The sequence below is a fragment of the Trachypithecus francoisi genome, unplaced genomic scaffold (genome assembly GCF_009764315.1).
Source record: "Trachypithecus francoisi isolate TF-2019V2 unplaced genomic scaffold, Tfra_2.0 Contig00202, whole genome shotgun sequence".
NCBI lineage: Eukaryota > Metazoa > Chordata > Mammalia > Primates > Cercopithecidae > Trachypithecus > Trachypithecus francoisi.
In genome coordinates, this window is record NW_022680505.1 from 38,832 (window position 1) to 51,830 (window position 12,999).

The 12,999-nt window shown below is 40.0% G+C and overlaps 1 pseudogene across 1 annotated transcript in view; it reads left to right on the top strand.

Moving 5' to 3' along the window:
* Window positions 1–3,777: 3,777 nt before the first annotated feature.
* LOC117077385 overlaps window positions 3,778–12,999 on the top strand; it is a 76,661-nt pseudogene continuing 67,439 nt past the window's right edge. Inside the window, exons 1-2 of the transcript XR_004434757.1 lie at window positions 3,778–3,809; window positions 6,787–6,920. The product of XR_004434757.1 is annotated as a raftlin-like (transcript). The remainder of the gene's footprint in view (window positions 3,810–6,786; window positions 6,921–12,999) is intronic.

The following is a 12,999-nucleotide window of genomic DNA, read 5'->3' on the forward strand; positions in this document are numbered from 1 at the left end:
ACATATGATGGCATCATAACTAATTAATATGTGCTTGTATGGTCTTATTTTTAAAATGTCTTAGTTTTAAATGTTCTAATTTTATGAATATAGATAGATGAACCCACATAAACAAAAGTTCTTAGTGGGAGTCTTAAGATTTTTTCAAAGTGAAAAGTGGCTCCCTAATCCTTTTCTAAGAGCTTGGTCAGTGGAAGGTGTTTATTACTTTTAACAATAAATTTATTCCTAATATACCAGAGTTTACAATCACCTTCCAATGTGTAAGAAGTTGAGTGAGATGAAATTAGAAAGATAAGCCATTCAGAAAATTAAACCATTCCCCTTGAACTTCCTCTCATCTTTTATGTTGCTCCAAAGCCTGGCATAACTTATTTTCTAAAAGGGGGGGCGGTATTCTTTCTACCTCATATCTCCAAAGATGGGGTCTTTATTCTAAATTGCAAGGCATTCTTTTTAAAAGAACAGCACTAGTTACCGTAATTGTTAATAACGCAGCCTGTCAAGTCCCAGAATCCATTTTTCTGTGTGATCAGAACCCAACTGCATTCCTCCTTCCTGATATTTAATCCACTATACTTTGAGGTCTTAAGAATTAGCTGTTCTTGGATTAAGTACCATTAATCAGCTTGTTTTACATTACAGGGCAAAGTTTCTCACGTTGTGCAGAGAACTGGATTTTCATTTGCTGTCCATGATGATAGAATAGTAAGTGGATTCCCAGAAAATTTCATGAAGTGGAATGATAATACAGAAATTGGGGGAGGTGAGAGGGGATGTGAAGCTAATTGCTGAGTTTAGAATCTTCTAATTTTCATAAGGAATATAGCAACCCAATTTGTATTTCTTTCTCTTGGCGTCATGTTCTCACAGATTGTCTGATGTTTCATTATCGTCTTGACAGAACAGCCAATGAAAGAATCTGTTGACTAGGATATCCACTGAGTTTTTGCCATGTGCATTAGTATCCATGATTTGATTATTTTTACTCTACTAGTTGATTATCTGAGAGCTTGAAGAGTTAAGAGGAGAGTGTTTCTGAATCCTGAGTTTTCAATGCCACTGTCCTTTCAGCAGACACCTACACCCCCAACACCAATATACTGGGCTTTGAGGACCATAAATGACTGGTGTTAATGTCCTCTCCTAACAAAACTTGTGGGCAGAATGCTTCCCTATTTAGAATCCTCCTAATCCTTACATATAGCTGACCTCAGTGTTTTCATCTGTCAGCACTAGTCCTTTGCCTGGTTTCAGTGTTAATTTGCATGCTTGTCATCCTAGGGTTGTGTTTTCCTGCCCCCAACCTGTTTTTGGAGTCTCTTCCCAGTGGATTTGAAAACTGGCTACTAGCGTGAGGATTTTCACATATGCACACAAAGTAGAAGTGAACAGATTGTGGCTTTTGCCAAATAAGCCTCTTTGGTATTCCCCAGCCCTTAAAAATAACATCATTTCTCCAAGTAATCATTATAGAGAGACACCACAGGGCAAGTTTTTCTCACAAACCCATGCTACCTAAACAAGCTGGCAGGTTACACGCTGCTGTTGCTACAGCTGTTTGCTGATCCCAACAGGGTACAACTCCTGTGAGCAAGGAGTTGTTTATGGCCTGAAGACAAAGCCTAGCTGCAGTGGGATGGTTGCTGGCCACTAGTACTCATTTATCAGCTTGATTTTCCTTACTCTTGGAAGACCTGGGATCTTTATGGGAGACAGGATAGTGGAAAGTAGGAGGCTGGGTTTTGCTGTCTTATCTTTCCCAGGAACTGGTTCTGCATTTGCTCTATCCTTTGCTTTTGTTTTTTCAATAATGTATTCATTTGCTAAGGTTGCATTGAATTCTACTTATGGACTAGGCAAAAAGCTAGTTGTAAGGAGAACAAAATGAACAAGAAAAAGTCCCTGCCTTCCCTGGGAGACATACTAGAAAACTGTGATAGTGAGTGCTAGATGGTGCGTTGACACAAGGAGGGAGGCCTTGGCATGCTGGCTGAAGAAGTCTCTCCTAGAAAGAGTTGTAAAGGATGATTAGGAGTTCTCTAGGCAGTCAGGAATGAGGAGGGGAGGAGAAAGGAGAGATTGGTGTGATGTATCCATCTACCGTGATTCCCCCATTCCTGCCACCATGCAGGTATTATGAATTGATCAGGAACTGTTTCCCAGTGAGCTCATCCTTGGCTTCACAGTGTTTTTTCAAATGTGGCTTCAGACAGCCTCTCACAGAAACATCCTCAGACTTGAGTGCGCAAATAAGACAATGACCATGGTTATTGAAATGCACACCTGATTTAGTAGATCTGTCGTGCAGCCTGGGATGCGCATTCCTAATGTGAACACACTCTTCCTACTACCAGGTGATCCTGATGCAGGTGTGCTCAGCAGCTACCACTTTGCTAAGAAGTCAATACTACATGGTCTCACTCCATAGATAGACTGTGAATTGATAAGACCAATGTGGGGCAATTTGGCAATTCCTATTAAATTTTGACCCTATAAAAATATATATGAGTGAGTTTTTAGAAAAGTGTCATTGTGATAGAAATTACTAGGAACTATGGGAATGATTTTCATTAGGAGAGCAGAGAGGTGACTAAGGAGACCTGGTTATAGTGGTAGCATTTTCATCTATGGAAGCTCAGATCAGATGGAGCTCATACTCCTTGTAGAGGTCTGGACCTATTCACCTCTACCTTACACTTTTGTCCTCTGCCTTTCGTTTGTACACTGTGGGCAGGAAGTCTTGGGACATGGAGAAGGTCAGTAACATGTTATTTGCATTTTGCCCTCCTTAATTATGTCGTTCTCTCTCTCTTTTTTTTTTTTTTTCTGAGACGCAGTCTTGCTCTGTCGCCCAGGCTGGAGTGCAGTGGCCGGATCTCAGCTCACTGCAAGCTCCGCCTCCCAGGTTCACGCCATTCTCCTGCCTCAGCCTCCCGAGTAGCTGGGACTACAGGCTCCCGCCACCATGCCCGGCTATTTTTTTTGCATTTTTTAGTAGAGACGGGGTTTCACCGTGTAGGCCAGGACGGTCTCGATCTCCTGACCTCATGATCCGCCCGTCTCGGCCTCCCAAAGTGCTGGGATTATAGGCTTGAGCCACCGCGCCCAGCCGTCATTCTCTTTATAAATGTCTTTGAATAACACTTTTAACATTTAAGTTGGAAAGTTGAGTTTGCTTTTAAAAATTTACCTTGCTTATTTTCTTGCATCATACCCTGAAATTAAGTGTGTCTGGTTTATGCTGGATATGCATTATCACTATGTAACTATTCTTATTTTTGTGGTTCTTCCACTGTAGACTCCCATGGCAGTAAGCACGTTGCATATGTTCATCCTTTAATTTATTTTCCTGATTACATTTATACCACTAAATTCATGGAAGCAATACACATCACATTTTTAAAAGGCTTTGTTTTTCTTAGCTGTGATTAACCTTTCGAGAAAAACCTGAGCCCAAGAAGCTGAGTATTGATGGAGCTTAAACAAAAAGCAGTGCATAACAAGGAACACCTTGGAGGCACACAATTGTGTAGAAGCAAGGAAGCAGCACTTGTTGGTATGACTTGCAGTACAACAAAGCCCTGGCTCAGGATGAAGACGGGCAGGAGTCTGAGACCAGCCTAGCCAACATAGTGAAACCTGATCTCTACTAAAAGTACAAAAATTAGTTGGGCATGTTGGTGCACACCTATCATCCCAGCTACTCAGGGGCTGAAGTGGGAGGATCCTTGTGTCCAAGAGTCGGAGGTTGCAGTGAGCCAAAATTATGGCAGTATGGGAGCACGTGCATGTCCTTCCCTGGTGAGGTGAGTGTGATCACTGTAGATGAAGACTACAGAACCTGACTGAGTAGAAAGTAGACAAAAAGATGTGATCAGCCCTCGTAGCAGCTGCCCATTCTGAATAGGCTGGCCTTTTCTCTTTCAAGAGCGTAGCGGTGGATAAGACAGCCTCACCAATGTCCCTCGTCTATGAAGTTATAATTAGATATTTTAACTTACGATGAGACAGTTCACGTGGTTCAGCCTTAGAGTTACAGCCAAAGTAACTTCAGAATGACTCATGCCATTTCCTTGTAGCTCTCCTGTAGGATGAAGGAGACCCATTATCCTCAGCAATAGTTAAAACATTCGTTTTCTCTCCCACCACTTGACATGCATCTCTTCCCTAGAACTCTCCTGAAAAGCTCCCCACACTCCCCCAGGGAAAAGTTAACCCAGAATCTCTAGTGCCTGGGCAGGCAGAAGGCTGGAACCCTCGAGCTGTAGTGATGTTTCTCCTGCCCACTGGCAGCAGGTATCTTCCTGCCTCTCCTTCCTCTCTCCAGCCCCAGCCACCTACGCATGCCATGTGGGTGTTCCTTATTCCAATTCTAGCTCTGGTTTTGGGGAACTCTTTCATTTAACATTGAAAATATTTCTTATATTATCCAACGTTACCTTTTAGTTAGAAACTGGTACCTTAACCTCCAAATTGAAATATTAAAATTACTGCATTTTAAAGTGGAAAGCTCCTTTTGCAATTGCCCATCCAAAGTCTTCATTTTGTAAATGAGGGTCCCAAGAGATGGGGAAGGAGCTATATAGCTTGCCTATGATTACATAATTTGTAATTGAAATCAGGCAATTATTACAAAACAAAATAGTGGAGAGGTTATTCTGATAAGTAGGGTGAGAAACAGACCAACAGGCTACAATTGGTATGTCTATCCAAAGAGAGAAATCATTCCTTTGTTTATTTGCATAGCATCAACCCTGAGGAGTTGGTCGGTTTCTAAGAACTATGTTTTCTTTTGTATTTTAAGGTTAGGGTTCAAATAGAAACAAGGCATTAAGGCCTTTAATCATATTTACAATATGAGCCTTTTTATTGCTTTAAGATCATTGAGATTCATTTTTTTTTTTTAACCTTGAAGCTAAACTTACTTTGATAGCTTGCACACCAAAGATTAAAGCCATAAACTTGCTTAGCTTTGACAGGATATACATGTTTAGATTTTAAGATAAAAATTTAAAAGGCATTATGTTTTATTCAGGAAGCATTTAAATATAAAATGGTTGATTGAACACAAATATTTTTGGTGCACTGACTTGGGGAGCATGGAGTTTAAGGGGTATGGGTGGGAAGGAGGAAGGATTTCATGGCCCTACACCATGTTGTCATCACCATCCCTGGGAGAATAGTCCTCCGATTCGCCATGGCCAGTGCCATTGCCCGTGATTGTTTTGTGCTCTGTAGATTACACACGCACCATCCTACTTGATCCTTGCAACCACTCTGTGATGGAAGACAGGCTGATGTTGTTATCACCATTTTATACAAAGAAATTGAGTGTTCACATACCTGGGGTTACGAGTCAGTGAGGAAAGCAGCTGATATAGAACCCTGTCTTCTTTCTTCTTGAGACAGAGGTCTTACTCTGTGCCCCAGACTGCAGTGCAGTGGCATGATCTTGGCTCACTGCAACCTCTGCCTCCTGGACTCAAGTGATCCTCCTGCCTCAGTCCCCTGAATAGCTGGGACTATAGGTACACACCAACATGCTTGGCTAATTTTTGTATTTTTGGTAGAGATGGGATTTTACCATGTGGGGCCCAGGCTGATCTCAAACTCCTGCTCTCAAGTGATCCATCTGCTTTGGCCTCCCACAGTGCTGTAATTGCAAACATGAGCCACTGTGCCCAGCCAGAACCCTGTCTTCTAAACATATTAACTACTTTTATTTTTTATTTTAGTGTGATGCATAAGGGGAAACACATATGTAAATTATCGAACTCTCAATAAAGATTCATTTTATTATCGCAGGAAGAGTTTGAAAGATTTGAAACATTTAAATAATATCGAAGTATAGAGACCTGCTGAGTTTGAGGGCTCCTATTCCATGACTCACAGAGGCTCTTTGTATATAGTTTTATCAAAGAGGAGGGGATCTTGGTGCTAGATAGTATTTTTAGGATTGATTGACAACGTGTAGTTGCCTTCCATAAAGGCTTACACTCCTACCAAAAGTCCATTCAGTTTTTCAAATAAAACAGTGTCTCTGCCACATGTAGTTTTGTCCTTTTGGTTCAGCAGCCTTGTAATCTGTTAACAGCAGATGAAACCTGCCTCTGGTTTCCATAAAATACATACTCAGAATTTGGAGGATCTGGGACAAGAGGACCAAAGGAGATCTTGGGCTGGGCCAGGATTAGAGTGAGGGGAGTAAGACAACATTTTATAATAAAGACAAAATCAGTGACAGTACTGTGTGAGCCATATTAGAGCTTAAAGTGAAAGGAAAAAGCACTGATCCTATTATTTGTTTATTTGTTTCTTTGTTTATTTATTTATAAAGTAACTCTGTCACCCCAGGCTGAAGTGCAGTGGTGCAATCTCAACTTACTGCATCCTTGGCCTCCCAGGGCTCAAGCGATCCTCCCATCTCAGCCTCCCTAGTAGCTGGGACTATAGGCACATGCCACCATGCCCAGCTAATTTTGCTATTTTTTTGTAAAGATGCAGTTTTGCCATATTTCCTAGACTGGTCTCAAACTCCTGGGCTCAACATTCCTCCTGCCTCGGCGTCCCACAAGTGCTGGGATTACAGTTGTAAGCCACTGGCACCCAGCCTGATCTTATCTTTTCAAAAATTTTGATACTTTGTTCATCATTAATTTTTTGCATAGATTTTAGATTTTAAAATATTACATTAAATATTTATTTATCTTGGTTATTGAGCTTTTGCTGCTCCCTTAAAGTTTGCACCTGTGGTGAGTTATAGCCTCATTTGCCTCCTCTTAGTCTTTGCCCTGCCTTGGGCCTAGAAGTACACACAAATGGGCACTATCCAGCCTCACTGCCGACTGACGAAGAAGTCTGCATGGCCCAGTTTGGGCCCGCAGCTGGCAAGGCAGGGGGGTTCCAGAAGCTTGGCTGTATGAAGTTGGGTGCTTGTCACAGGTTTCCTTGTCTGTGGAGAGGACAGTGTGTGGAGGAGGGCCAAGGTGAAACTCTTTGGGGCAGGTGAACTCCCTGGGGAAGTTGTAAAGCACAGATGGCTCAGATTCTGATTCTGTAAGTCTAGGGTTGGAACCTAGTCTTCTCATTTCTTTTCTTTTCTTTTTCTTTCTTTCTTTTTTTTTTTTATTATACTTTAAGTTCTAGGGTACATGTGGATAATGTGCAAGTTTGTTACATATGTATAATTGTGCCACGTTGATGTGCTGCACCCATCAACTCGTCAGCACCCATCAACTCGTCATTTACATCAGGTATAACTCCCAATGCAATCCCTCTCCCCTCCCCCCTCCCCATGATAGGCCCCAGTGTGTGATGTTCCCCTTCCTGAGTCCAAGTGATCTCATTGTTCAGTTCCCACCTATGAGTGAGAACATGCGGTGTTGGGTTTTCTGTTCTTCTGATAGTTTGCTAAGAATGATGGTTTCTAGCTGCATCCATGTGCCTACAAAGGACACAAACTCATCCTTTTTTATGGCTGCATAGTATTCCATGGTGTATATGTGCCACATTTTCTTAATCCAGTCTGTCACAGATGGACATTTGGGTTGATTCCAAGTCTTAGCTATTGTGAATAGTGCTGCAATAAACATATGTTTACATGTGTCTTTATAGCAGCATGATTTATAATCCTTTGGGTATATACCCAGTAATGGAATGGCTGGGTCATATGGTACTTCTAGTTCTAGATCCATGAGGACTCGCCATACTCTTTTCCATAATGGTTGAACTAGTTTACAATCCCACCAACAATGTAAAAGTGTTTCTATTTCTCCACATCCTCTCCAGCACCTGTTGTTTCCTGACTTTTAATGATTGCCATTCTAACTGGTGTGAGATGGTATCTCATTGTGGTTTGATTCGCATTTCTCTGATGCCGAGTGATGATGAGCATTTTTTCATGTGTCTGTTGGCTGTATGCATGTCTTCTTTTGAGAAATGTCTGTTCATATCCTTTCCCCACTTTTTGATGGGGTTGTTTGCTTTTTTCTTGTAAATTTGTTTGTGTTCTTTGTAGGTTCTGGATATTAGCCTTTGTCAGATGAGTAGATTGCAAAAATTTTCTCCCATTCTATAGGTTGCCTGTTCACTCTGATGGTAGTTTCTCTTGCTGGCAGAAGCTCTTTAGTTTAATTAGATCCCATTTGTCAATTTGGCTTTTGTTGCCATTGCTTTTGGTGTTTTAGACATGAAGTCCTTGCCCATACCTATGTCCTGAATAGTATTACCTAGGTTTTCTTCTAGGGTTTTTATGGTATTAGGTCTAACACTTAAGTCTCTAATCCATCTTGAATTAATCTTCATATAAGGAGTAAGGAAAGGATTCAGTTTCAGCTTTCTACTTATGGCTAGCCAATTTTCCCAACACCATTTATTAAACAGGGAATCCTTTCCCCATTTCTTGTTTTTCTCAAGGTTTATCAAAGATCAGATGGCTGTAGATGTGTGTTATTATTTCTGAGGACTCTGTTCTGTTCCCTTGTTCTATATCTCTGTTTTGGTACCAGTAGCATGCTGTTTTGGTTACTGTAGCCTTGTAGTATAGTTTGAAGTCAGGTATTGTGATGCCTCCAGCTTTATTCTTTTGACTTAGGATTGTCTTGGCAATGCGGGCTCTTTTTTGGTTCCATATGATCTTTAAAGCAGTTTTTTCCAATTCTGTGAAGAAAGTCATTGGTAGCTTGATGGGATGGCATTGAATCTATAAATTACCTTGGGCAGTATGCCATTTTCTTTTTCTTTTTTTTTTTTTTTTCTTTTTCTTTTTTTTTTTTTTTTTTTTTTGAGATGGAATCTCACTCTGTCACCCAGGCTGGAGTACAGTGGCACAATCTCGGTTCACAGCAACCTCTGCCTCCCGGGTTCAAGCTATTATCCTTCTTCACCCTACCAAGTCGCTGGGAATAGAGTCATGTGCCACCACACCTGCCTAATTTTCTTTAATAGAGACTGGGTTTCACTGTGTTAGCCAGGAGGGTCTTAATCTCCTGCCCTCATGATCTGCCCGCCTCAGCCTCCCAAAGTGCTGGGATTATAGGTGTGAGCCACTGAGCCACTGCACCAAGGCAAGTTTTGTCATTTCTAACAAGTTCCCAAGTGCTGCTGGAACAGGATGTGGACTTTCAGGACCCTTTCTCTAAAGCAGTATTCCCCAGCGTTTTTGGCACCAGGCACTGGTTTATGGAAGGCAGTTTTTCCATGGATGGTGTTGTGGGAGTGATTTGGGGATGATTCAAGTACATTATATTTACTGTATACTTTATTTCTATTATTATTACATTATAATATATATTAAAATAACTAGACAACTCACCATAAGGTAGAATCAGTAAAAGCCCTGAGCTTGTTTTCCTGCTACTAGATAGTCCCATCTAGGGGTAATGGAAGACAGTGACAGATCATCAGGCATTAGATTCTCGTAAGGAGCATGCACGTAGATCCCTTGCATGCACAGATCACAATGGGGTTCATGCTCCTAAGAGAGTCTAATATTGCTGTTGATCTGACAGGAGGCAGAGCACAGGTAGAAATGCTTGCTCACTTCCTGCTGTACAGCCCCCTTTACCAATGCATGGTCCCATGGTTGGGGACACTTGCTGTGAGCCCTGGGATTCAGGACAAGCTTTAGAGCAGTAGTCCCTCTCACCTGCATCCAAGAAGCTGCTGATGAGACATCTTGACAGGTTTTCTTGCATGGGGAATACGGAGAGGCTCAGGATTCTTTACCAGACTTACCTTTGGATTTGTTTGTATAGCAGGATGTCCTGAATGTACCCTTCAGGGGAAAGATTGCATACTTTTCTACTTACCTGGCCAGTCCTACACTTGTCACTGTTATTAATGGAGCCTTCTCCAGGATGCTGAATGCTTGTTTTAGATTGAATCTTTTTTTTTTTTCCTGGAAATTTCTGGCATGGTATACGGAAATAAGAGCTACAGTATCTGATGTTAGGTGGTCTTTAAGTACCCCTAGGTTTTGTTTTAAAATTTGTTTTTAAAAATACTACATTGAGCAGGCATGGTGGCTCACACCTGTAATCCCAGCACATTAGGGAGAGGCTAAGGCGGATGGATCTCGAGATCAGGAGATCAAGAACATCCTGGCCAACATAGTGAAACCTGTATCTACTAAAAATACAAAAGATTTTCAGGCATGGTGGCGTGTGCCTGTACTCACAGCTACTCAGGAGGCTGAGGCAGGACAGTCACCTGAACCCTGAAGGTGTAGGTTGCAGAGAGCTGAGATTGCACTACTGTTCTCCAGCCCTGGTGAAAGAAGGAAATTCTGTCTCAAAAAACAAACAAACAAACAAAAAAAAGAATGTTAAAGCCCAGGCAGGAAGATCATTATTTAAAACCAGGAATTTGGGACCTGCCTGGGCCACATGGCAAGACTCTGTCTCTACAAGAAATTTAAAAATTAGCTGTACATGCTGGCATGTGCCTGCCGTCTCAAAAACTCTGGAGGCTGAGTAATAGGGGGATCACTTGAGCCCAGGAGATCAAGGCTGCCATAAGATGTGATCGCACCACTGCACTCCAGCCTGGATGACAGAGCGAGGCTCTGCCTCAAAATAAAGAAGAATACATGTAAGAGAAATTACAAAATTTAAAAAGCATGTTTTAAAAGTACATTGAAAACATTTAACAATAATATTGTTTTTATATTTTAAGAGGAAAATAAAGATGACTCATAAAATTTCCACCCAAATGACTCCTGTTAGTGGTGATGGGATCCAAAGTATAAGATAAAGTAAAATCACTTTCTACCCTTTCCTCCATACTACAGTCCCTCTCTTCAATGTTGATGTTTTTGTGATTCCTTCCAGAAAAAAAAAAAAAAAAAAGATTTTTATTTATATCTGCCCATCCTTCTAATATTATTTACACAAGAGTGGCCATATCATTAACACTGTAGGTACTTTAAAAAAAAAAAAAAAAACTAGCAATGTATCTTGGACTTGTTTCTATATCAGCACATAACAGATTTAGTTTAATCTTCTGAATGGTTTATAAGATTAATCACTAGGTATTCTAGTGTTTAGTCCTGAAATTAAGATTGCTATTAAAGCAACCCAATTGTAATATCTTTGTCCATATATCTTGAAAGGCATTTATGATTCCAGCCATAGAAGTACCACCAGTAGTAGGCTGCTGGACAAAGAGTGCGTGCATTTTTTTGTATGAAGGCCAATACCACCCTGTCCTCAAGAAAGGTTCACTCTCACCATGATGAGGGGCATACCTGTTTCCCCAACACCCTTGCATACAATGAATATTACAGAAGTGAAAAAGGAAAATATAGTATTCCAATAGCAATAAAATGTAGGATAACTATTAATAAACAGATATAAATATGTATATCTGTGTGAAGAAAACTTTAGTATGCCCCAGAGGGACCCAAAGAAAGACTTGAACAAATCAAAATTTTGCCAGTTTCTTGCATGGGAATGTGCAGCATGGTGAAAACTTTCATTCTCAGTTAGCTATGATTTGAACATGACCCAGTAAAAATACCCAAATATTTTTTTTTGGTGGATGAAGGGGAATTTACTGAGCTGGATTTTTATAGATCATTCAGAAAAATAATTAAGAAGATTCAAACTATAAACAGGAAAATTTGAGAAATGGTTTAACCACATATTAAAATATAATATGAAATTAAAATAGTTTAAATTAGTGTTTTATACAAATAGATTAATAGATCATTGTCATAAACTCATATTTGGGAATATAATGAATGATAAATGGCATATGATATATGGCATCTGAAATCAATGAGGAAAAGTGTGTGTGTGTGGTCAGGGGGAGTTAAATTTGTAATGCACAGTTTACGTGGGATAAATTCCAAATCAATCAAAGATTTTTATGCAAAAAATGAAATAAGTGTCATGAGAATTCACAAGACAATTGTTTTATAATTCCAGGTCTTTCTGCTATGACATAAAACTCAGAAGCCATTGAAAGCAAGATTGGTAAATTCAGCTTCATTTAAAAAGTTCTTTATGGAATCACATGAACTCAGGAGGCAAAGTCTGCAGTGAGCTGACGTAGTGCCACTGCCCTCCAGCTTTGGCAACAGAGTGAGACTTAGTCTAAAAAAATTTTCATGGCAAAACCCACCATACGCAAAATCAAAAGGCAAGCAACAAACTGGGGACAGATAAATAAGAACTAAATTTTCTAATATGTAAAGAGTTCTTACAAACCAATAGAAAAAAAGGTCCAATGACCCAAAAGGACATCAGGCAAAGATAACGGACAGACAGTTCACAGACAAGGAGACACAGCATTTAAATATGAAATGTTTAATAAGAAAAAATTACAAATTACATAATAAGAGAAATATAAGTTACCATCTCACAGGGATCATGTTTTTTTACTGAGAATAGCCACAGTATGGGAAAACAAACAACTTTATACATCACTGATGGCAGATAAATCCATACACTGTATGGAGAAATCTAGCATTATCTGAAACAATTACGGTGCACACATATTTATGACATAGATACTTACATATCTGATTTTTAATTTTTTTTATTTTTTATGGGTACATAGTAGGTGTATATATTTATAGGGTATATGAGATGTTTTGATACAGGCATACAATGCATGTGTTTTTAACCCAGCATTCCACATCTAGGAATTTAGTTTCTACATGTATTATAAGCACATATGTGTGAAATCATGTAGGAATGACATTTTTCACTAAACGATTACTTATAAAAGCAAAAGTTTGCATACTCCATGGCATATCATATGATGGATCTGTAGAAAAGAATGAGAAAGCACTCTGTGCACTGCTATGAAATGATCTCTAAGAAAAGTATACTGCTTTTTTATTTTTGTTTTTGTTTTGTTTTCTTTGATTTTTGAGATGGAGTTTAGCTCTTGTTGCCCAGGCTGAATTGCAGTGGCACTATCTCGGCTCACTGCAGGCACTGCCTCTCAAGTTCAAGACATTCTTCCACCTTAGCCTCCCGAGTAGCTGGG